This window comes from Onychomys torridus, chromosome 2 (genome assembly GCF_903995425.1).
Source record: "Onychomys torridus chromosome 2, mOncTor1.1, whole genome shotgun sequence".
Lineage (NCBI taxonomy): Eukaryota > Metazoa > Chordata > Mammalia > Rodentia > Cricetidae > Onychomys > Onychomys torridus.
Window position 1 is genome coordinate 132,336,283 of NC_050444.1, and position 9,226 is coordinate 132,345,508.

At 46.1% G+C, this 9,226-nt stretch overlaps 1 non-coding gene and 1 pseudogene across 1 annotated transcript; both read right to left on the reverse strand.

Annotated features, from left to right (window-relative positions):
* Positions 1-8,288: 8,288 nt before the first annotated feature.
* Positions 8,289-8,391, reverse strand: LOC118578943. Its single transcript, XR_004944331.1, has one exon. It is a non-coding gene; the product is annotated as a U6 spliceosomal RNA (small nuclear RNA).
* Positions 8,392-8,446: 55 nt separating this feature from the next.
* LOC118577980 lies at positions 8,447-8,945 on the reverse strand (annotated as a pseudogene).
* Positions 8,946-9,226: the final 281 nt, after the last annotated feature.

Consider the following 9,226-nt stretch of genomic DNA (forward strand, 5'->3'; position numbering starts at 1 on the left):
CTTTTGGCCACGCCCAGTTTATGCAATGCTGGGGATGGGACTCAGGGTCTCCTGTGTGCTAACCAAGCACTCTCCTAACTGAGCTACATCCCCAGACAAAGAAGGCTTTTTCTCATCCACTGATGGAGGGCAATTGAACACATCACGGTCTACAACTCAAAGACTGAGTTCTCTGAAAATGATCTCCTTCAGTGCTATCAAAAGGTACTGAGTCCTACCCACCCCCACTGCAGCAAAACTTCAAAGTCTTAAGCCTTAGGCCCACATCTTACAACTCAAAAGGGCCCTCTAAACTCATGGAACTGCTAGAGACTTTCAGCTAGATTTGGCCAGAAAGTTTTCTGGAGCCAAGGCATCCTAGCTGTGTGTGTTTTCCCAAAGATGGCGGACCAAGACTTCGGCTACAATGAAAGCTTCCTTCTTTAAAAAAACAAAAAACAAAAAACATCTCCTGCTTGGTTCATCTTTCCTCTCTCTCCTTTTTAAAAAGGCTTGTTTTTATTTTATGTGCGTGCGTGTGTGTGTGTGTGTGTGTGTGTGTGTGTGTGTGTGTGTGTGTGAAGATGCCCTGGGAATGGGAGTTACAGACAGCTGTGAGCTGTCATGTGGGTGCTGGGAATTGAACCCAGATCCTCTGAAAGAGCAGCCAGTGCTCTTAACCAATGGGCTATCTCTCCAGCCCCCATCTTTCCCCTTTCATACAGGAAAATCATGGGTTCAGTGGGTGGCTTTAGCTAAAGATCATGCCTTAAAACGAAAACAGGGCAATTGACCGTTTTCCAGCTGATTCCAAACAATCGGAAAACACTTCCGGTGTTTCTGGTGCTTCCGTATGAGGGGGAAGAGGGAAAGTGGTCTTTGACAGGCTTGACATCAGTGCGACTTGCTTCCCTACACCAGCTTTAAAAAGCTATCCAAGACCTGCCAGTTGATCTGCAACCACTACCAAATAGAGAAAATGTAGCGACACCTGCAACTTACCTGTATACTGTGTTTCTAGGCATCACATCAAGACCTGGGGCCTGTGTGGATGAAAATAATTGCGAATATAATGGCGTTATATTAAACCCAGACAGCTCCTTTACTTAATACGGCCCCCTAATACACTCCATGGGGACCACAAAAAAGATTCCCCCACTAGGTTTTGTTGATACTGTTTCAGCTGGAGAAATTTCATGTAGCCCGATTTATGACCACTAGGTGGCGCTCGTTCACAACGCCCACTTCTAGGGCCTTTGTTGAGCCTATGGAGAACAGGCTCTCTCCTGTTTGAATCTTCTTTTTGAATAGCTTCCTAGGGGTTCAGATAGGAGGGGTCCACTCTCAGAAAGAGGGGTAAAATGCGTGCTCAACAGAAAAACTCAATGGGACAGCATGTCGCCTCGGATCTTCCCTCTCAAGTTGAGGACTTGTGTTTGGCACTAAACTCATCCTTCCCTAATTGTTTACAGAAAGCTGGAGCTAAAAGGTGCTTATATTGCCATTTCTTTCTCTTTTTTAAGATTTATTTATTTATTATGTATACAGTGTTCTGTCTGCACATATCCCTGCAGGCCAGAAGAGGGCACCAGATCTCATTACTGATGGATGTGAGCCACCATGTGGTTGCTGGGAATTGAACTCAGGACCTTTGGAGGAGCAGCCAGTGTTCTTAACCTCTGAGCCATCTCTCCAGCCCTATATTGCCATTTCTTTAGGCTCCACCACCAAACACATTAAGGAAATGTCTCAAGAGAAAAAAGAATACGACCATGCTTACAAGTGTAACTAAAGGTCCCAAGGCGGCCCTCAGCAGTCCTAGCAGGACTGGCAAGACTGAATTTTCTTATGTGTTCATTTGTTTATCTATTTTTTTATTTGTTGTTTTGGGATAGGGTCTATGTAGCTCTCGCTGTCCTGGAACTTGTTATGGAGACCTGGTTGGTCTCGAACTCACAGAAATCCACCTACTTTTGCCTTTTTTTTTTTTTTTTTTTTTGAGATGGGGCTTCATGTAGCCCAGGCTGACCTCTAACTTACTTAGCCAAGGATGACTTTCTGATCTTCCTGCCTCCACCTCCATAGTGCTGGGATTATAAGCATTTGGTATCACATACACCCAGCTGTGTAGTGAATGCTGGGTGTGCGTCTGTCTCCTGAGCTACCGTGCGTCTGTCTCCTGAGCTACCATACCTCAACCCCCATTTCAGTCTTCTGATACATATCATCACAATCCCTTGTGGGGCATAGCTTTAGTGTAAGGGAGGGTAGCCCCCTCGGGATTGTTCAGAACACACCCAGACACCAAATTTTCAGCACAAAAGGGGATTTGTTACTGGGGGCGGGGGTACTGCAAAGGCAGACAGCAAGCAGTAAGCAGGCAGGTGTTTTTTGCAGGAGCAGGGCTTTAGAAAAAAAGGCGGGGGGAGTCTTGCTAGGGTGAGTTGGTAAATTCTGATTGAACATGTTAGCCAAATAATGAATTTTTTATTTTTATTTTATTTTATTTTATTTTTGGTTTTTCGAGACAGGGTTTCTCTGTGTAGCTTTGGGCCTTTCCTGGAACTCACTTGGTAGCCCAGGCTGGCCTCGAACTCACAGAGATCTGCCTGGCTCTGCCTCCTGAGTGCTGGGATTAAAGGCGTGGGCCACCACCGCCCGGCGGTTTTGGTTTTTTGAGACAGTGTCTCATTATGTAGCTCAGGCTGGCCTTAAACTTAACAGTGTCTCAGCCTCCAGCTACACCTAGCTCCTAAGGTTTTTTCATTTATCAATGGGGAACCAGTAAGGGAACAGAATACAGAAGTCCGACCCGGGTGTGAGTACAGGAGAAGTTCAGGATTCCCAGGGTCCTGCTGAGGATGGACGGCAGGTGTGAGCTCTTCCCAACTCACACCTTTTTGCCTCTCCCAGCTGAGAGGCAAAGAGGAACCTAAGGTGTTTGGATGTGACCACTTCCTTGTAACTAAATCTCTTCGGAAGAATGTCTTTCTGTTCCCAAGTCCTCTTCCGAGCCCAGTCCCCAGTAGTTAAGTACACAGCTGTATTTAGAGAGATCTTCAATGAAGTTATCACTTAGAAAATATGACTGAGCCAGGCATGGTGGCGCACGCCTTTATTCCCAGCACTCGGGAGACAGAGGCCGGTGGATCTCTGAGTTTGAAATCAGCCTGGTCTACAGAGTGAGTTCATGGACAGTCAAAGAGATATAGTGAGACTCTGTCATGAAAGAAACAACAACAATACAGCAAAACAAACCAACAAAGAAAGAGAGAGAGAGAGAGAGAGAGAGAGAGAGAGAAAGAAAGAAAGAAAGAAAGAAAGATAGAAAGAAAGAAAGAAAGGACAATTTTTTTAAAAAAGGGAAAGAGGAGCTGGAGAGATGGCTCAGAGGTTAAGAGCACTGACTGATCTTCTAGAGGTCCTGAGTTCAATTCCCAGCACTCACATGGTGGCTCACAGCCATCTGTAATGAGGTCTGGCGCCCTCTTCTGGCATGCAGTCATACATGCTGTATACATAATAAATAAATAAAATTTTCAAAAAAAAAAAAAAAAAAAAAGGAAAGGAAAGAAATATGACTGGCATTGTAGGAAAACGAAATGCCTGTATGGGTGGGTACAACAGGTGGGTAAGACAGGGAGGCTGTGAACACCCAGGGAGTGGGTTGCCATCTGCACAGAGAGTGCCCTGGGAGAGGCCAACGCTGTTCTCAGACCCTTGACTGGCCATCTTGCCTGTAAAACTGTGAGAAATAAAAATTCACATGTTCAAGCCACTCACCCATCTTATTTTGTCAAAACATCTGGTAGGATAAATGAGTTCTTTGTTTTTCTCATCTAGAGGCAGAGGATGGTCTGTTTTGTATAATCAACTCATCTCTAAAATGAATTTGCCTGGTTTTTGTAGCTCTGCTGGCCTGGAAATCTGACTGGCTTCCATCTTGTGTCGAGCCTCTGGCCTCTGCCTCCTGAGCACTGGGATTACAGACTGCCCCGGCTGTAACAACAAACAAATATCTTTAATTTTTTTCTCAATTCAAGATCTTCCCCGTGTTAGTAAAGCAACATGGCCCCCAATGCAGCCCCCACAGTGCCTGACACACTGCCTGGAGCCTAATATTTCCCAGAGACTTGGGAAGGACCGTCTCTGCTCCAGGACCTGCCAGCTTCCTCTAATTCGTGGAAAAGGGTTTAGTGTGTTTACTGGCTAGTTCATCCATTCCGTTATAGCCATGAGCCGTTATTCATTCCTGCAGGACATGCTCTTAAAACAAAACAACTGCCTCTCCTTTGGAGCCCACAAGAGCAGCAATGCTTTTGTGAGGAAAATCCCTTCACTTTTCTGTCCTCTGACTAGAACGGGGCTCTGCTGGGAACAGCCCTCCTTCGGCCTAGACAAGGACTAAAAACTTACTACACTTCCACAGGTGCATTGTTTATTGAGCACAATTGGCAATTTCCCCTTTCCCGTTTCTGTGTGATAATAAAATAAACCTGTGACTAATAGGATTCCATCGTTATAAAAAATGTTTTGGGGTGTCTTTTTTGCATTATTCATAAGCATAACTGTAAAAAGCACTTTGCAAGCCTTGCTCAGTAGAGCTGCGGGAGGTGTGGATGGGATGAACTGGAAACACATTTAATCAGAATGCATGTTTACTGGAGTGGGGGGGTCAAGTTCTTGATGTGATGGCCTGCCCTCAGGTGTCATGCCAATCCCCCCCACATGATGACTAACAAGTCTCCAAGGACTCAGGGGTGGGGTGGGGGAGGGTGGGGTGGGGGAGTGGGGTGGGGTGGGGGGAGTGGGGTAGGGTGGGGTGGGGTGGGGGAGGGTGGGGTGGGGGAGTGGGGTGGGGTTGGGGGAGGGGAAGGCTAGGTCTCCAAATGGTGGCACAGTTAAGAGTATGAGGATTTATGAAGTCATCCTCATAAACTTGAAGCTGAAAGAGGCTGTAACCTTGTTGGAAAAAGGGTGGTCACGGGGGTGGGGGTGGTGTAGAGGTATTTGAAGGGTACAGTTTGTTCCTGGTGTCTGTCTCTGTCGTTTCTCGCTCCCCTCCTCTTTCCTCACTCTGTCCTTTCTGCTCTGTCTCTCCAGGCTGTGCTCCACCACAGGCCCAGAAGAAATGGAACCAGAATGCTATGAACCTAATTCATAAGGCCAAAACATCTCCAACAAAACAAAACAAAATACCTTTCCTCCCCTAAAGATTGGCCTTGAACACAGTCTGAAGAGGACAGCAACCTTGGAGTTTAGAGCCGGCTGGTGAAGCGTCTGTCTAAAGCAAAGAGTGCCTGAAGCAATAGTCCTCAGCTTTCCACAGGAGCTGGGATATAGGCCATATCAGCAGTCCTATCAGTTTTAAATTCTTGCTGGAAACCCCCCCCCCCAAAAAAAATAATTCTTGCTTGTAGTCGTTTATTTTGTCACAGTTGACTAATTTATAACATTGTTACAACTGTGTGGCAACTCCGAGTGAGAAGGCCAGTCACCGAGCAAACACTGGGGTGAGTTGAGAAGAAGGCGACCCTACAGAAGAGACCTAAGTGAAGGGCTCTAACAGGCCTGAGTATGGCAAATACAGGCCCTAGAAGGGCAAACATGGCGCCCACAGGTGCCCTTCCCCTCCTTGCTAAAAACTGTTTGATTACCTTCGTTAAGCGAGCCACCAAGGTTCATTGCCTTATTTAGCCATTGACTCATTTCTGAGACAGAACACCGAGGTCCAACAATCAAAAATCATTATTTGGGGGCTGGAGAGATGGTTTAGCAGTTAAGAGCACCAGCTGCTCTTCCAGAGGACCTGAGTTCAATTTCCCAGCACCCATGTGGCAGCTCACAACTGTCTGGAACTACAGTTCCAGGGGACTTGACACGCTCACACAGATATACATGCAGGCAAAACACCAATGCACATAAAATAAAAATAAATAAATTTTAAAAATTCATTATTAAGCCGGGCAGTGGTGGCCTTTAATCCCAGCACCCAGGAGGCAGAGCCAGGTGGATCTCTGTGAGTTCGAGGCCAGCCTGGGCTACCAAGTGAGTTCCAGGAAAGACACAAAGCTGTCCTGAAAAACCAAAAACAAACCAAAAACCAAAACAAAAAACAAAAAACCAAAACCACAGGAGTGAGCCTTAGCTATGATGGCACATCATGTAGTCTCTACACTCAGGAAGTTGGGGTACTAGGGTCATGAATTGAGGGGAACCTGGGTGGAGTCTTAAGACTGCAGCAGAACCAAACAGACCAGGCCCCAGGTCCCACAGGAGTGCGGAGTTGGAGACTCGGTTTGATTTCAGGCCCATGGATGAGAAGCCAAGCTACTTTGGCTTTTTTTCCCTTCCAAATACTTTGCCTGCAACAGGGCAGTTTTCCTTGAGGGGTTGGGGGATGTCTGTGTTGAAAGCACTAACTTCCCTCTTTAGATTCCTCTGTTCTCTGCTTCACTATTTGCGTGGTAGGATGATCTCAGGCCAGAGGCTTTGGCTTCTCAGAGCTGGAGTTACAGGAGGCTGGGAGCCAGCTGATGTGGGTGCTGGGAACCCAGCTACAGCCCTCTGCGATAACAATATGCACTCTTCACCTCCGGGCCATCTCTCTAGCCTCCTTGGTTCTTTTGACACAGGTGCCTCTCTGGTTTGTGCTGTATCAGTTTAGTTGAATTCATCAAACTGTTTCTCTGGGAGAGATGCGGCAGCTAGACCCCAGAATTGTGTGCCATCTTCGACAGGTGGCAGACAAGTAGGATTTTTCTCCCATGCCTTCTCCGTGGGCAGGCTGCAGTTCCAGAGTGGTGACTATCGGCAGGAGACCATGGGCCAGCCTGCTCCTCCAGCCCCAACTAGGCCACCTCCTTCAGCTGCCCTGCATCCTGTACCAGGTGTCTGTTCAGTCCGCCCCATGGTGAAGAAGAAGCCTGCTCTCGCTGGGGTTGCCTGTAGCTTTAAGGTTTGAGGCTGTGAAAGCTAGATGTGTCCTTGTAGTTTGTTCTCAGAAGCTCCCCAGTATGTGTGTCCTCCCTTGATTTCTTCCCCTGCTTCCTGGGAGAACAGTTTACCAAACACTGGCACCCTGAAGGAAGACGGGCCAGGCACAGCACTATCTGCATGAGTGGCTTCTCCCATCTTCTCAGTGCCGGCTCAGCTGGTTCCCGGCCCATGGGACAGAGGCAGCAGTCCTGAGGTGCGAGACCTATATATAATAAATAAGTCTGCTACTTCCAGGTTAAAATTATTTGAGACCAAACAAATCAATCATATTTACAAATGCAAATGGAGTAATTTACCTATCAAAGAAAGTGAAAACAAAGGCTTAAAAGTGAATTGATCGAACACACAACTCAGAAACTTAAAAAAAATAAAAAATAATAATAAAAAAAAACGAAGGAAACTGAAAGACTACAGATACAGAAGAGTAAATTACTAAATATAAAAACAGTAAACACCTTCAATCCAGCAATCAAGAGGCAGAGGCAGGAGAATGGACTGGATCACTGTGAAGTGAATTCCAGCGGTACTACACAGTGAAACACTTTCAAAATAAGTAAACAAATAAATAAACATTAGTCAATTTGAAAATTGGTTCTTTGGAAACCACCCAGACCTTGCAGCAGCAGCTCTGAGTGCGCCAAGTCTGAGACTGTATCTAAAGCAGTAGTGTGCTTCCACAGGCCAAGCTCTAAAAAGGAAGGGTAAGGAGATTCAGTCCGCGGAGACAAGTTCTCCGAGCACACGGAGACACAGAAGTAGTGCGGGACTGGCATTATTTCTTATTTAGCGAGATGGTGATATTCTCAGACAGGGGGGGGGGGGGGGGGGGGGGCACGGGGTGCGCTCACCTTTGATCCCAGCACTCAGGAGGCAGAGGCAGGCGGATCTCTTGAGTTCAAGGCCCCTGAGTTCCAGCACAGCAAGGGCTTCACAGTGAAACCCCGTCTTGGAAAAACGAAAACCCAAAAGAACAAACAAACAAATGCAAATCAGCTAAGCAACCCAGACCCTGCCTTATCACGGATCCTCTGAAGTGACCTGACCTGTTCTCAGTGTTCCAACCTGAAATTATCAATCTTCATATCCCAGCGGCTGATTCTTTTTTTTTTTTTTTCAGCACAGTAAAAGCAGAAGTTCATAGTCCTTCCTTTATTTTCATTTGGTCATACACACTTAAAAAAAAAAAAAAAACAACACATGCATACACTCACAAAAGAACCAAATATTAGGAATTAGAAAAGTTTAAAACAGGACTTACAGGTGGAAAAAATACTCCAGGCATCAGAACAAATCAAATCAACTACTGAAAAAAAAACATGGAACCCTTCACGAATTTGCCGAGTCATCCTTGTGCAGAAGCCATGCTAATCTTCTCTGTATCGGTCCAATATTATTTATTTATTTATTTATTTATTTATTTATTTATTTCCAAAAGTTACAGGTTTATTAACATAATATATTCTAATGCTTAGAAAAGTTTTAAACAAGTCGTTCTAGGGCTCAAACGAGAATTCACAACGTTCAGTTTTAACTGAGAAGAAAACCGGGACAGGGGACCCTGCATGGCCGTCTTCAGAGTGAAGTCCCCAAGCTCATTTGGGGGGTGGGGGTCGGTGTTGATGCCATACTTCTCCTTGAGAAGCTTCAGCTGCTCTTCCTTCTTGGTATCCATCTTCTGGAATGCCCGGTTAGCATTATGATACACCACGAGCTATCTGTTACACACGTTGAATCCGGATCGATGGTGGCAAGCATTCTTAGCATCAAAGATGTCTTCGTAGACCACATCGGCTGTTTCTCTGGTCTCAGGGGTATTCCCTACTCTGATTTGACGAATAGACCCATATTTCCCAAATATATCACTTATTGCTTCCGCTGTGATTTTGTATGGCAAATTCCTTATACAAAATCCGATTTACTTCAGGTGGGAGGTGAATATTCACCCTCTTGGCCGCTTGCATTGGCATCTTAGCCGGCTGCTGGAGGCTACTGTGGGATTCCTCTGAATAACTCTAAAGCTGGGTCGCCTTGGAGGGCGACACAGCGTCAGATACAGGGTATCAACAGCCAGGCAGAACCAAAAGCCATTACAGCACTGCCAGAAAGCCCGCCTCTCAAACTAGGACGTGTTGACGTCCTCGAAAAGATGCTCCAGACCCAACTACCGGGAGAGGGTTCTCAGACCCGGCACCAGCGGCTGATCTTTACTTAAGGTTTATACCGTGAGAGTAAAATCATTCGGGTTCCA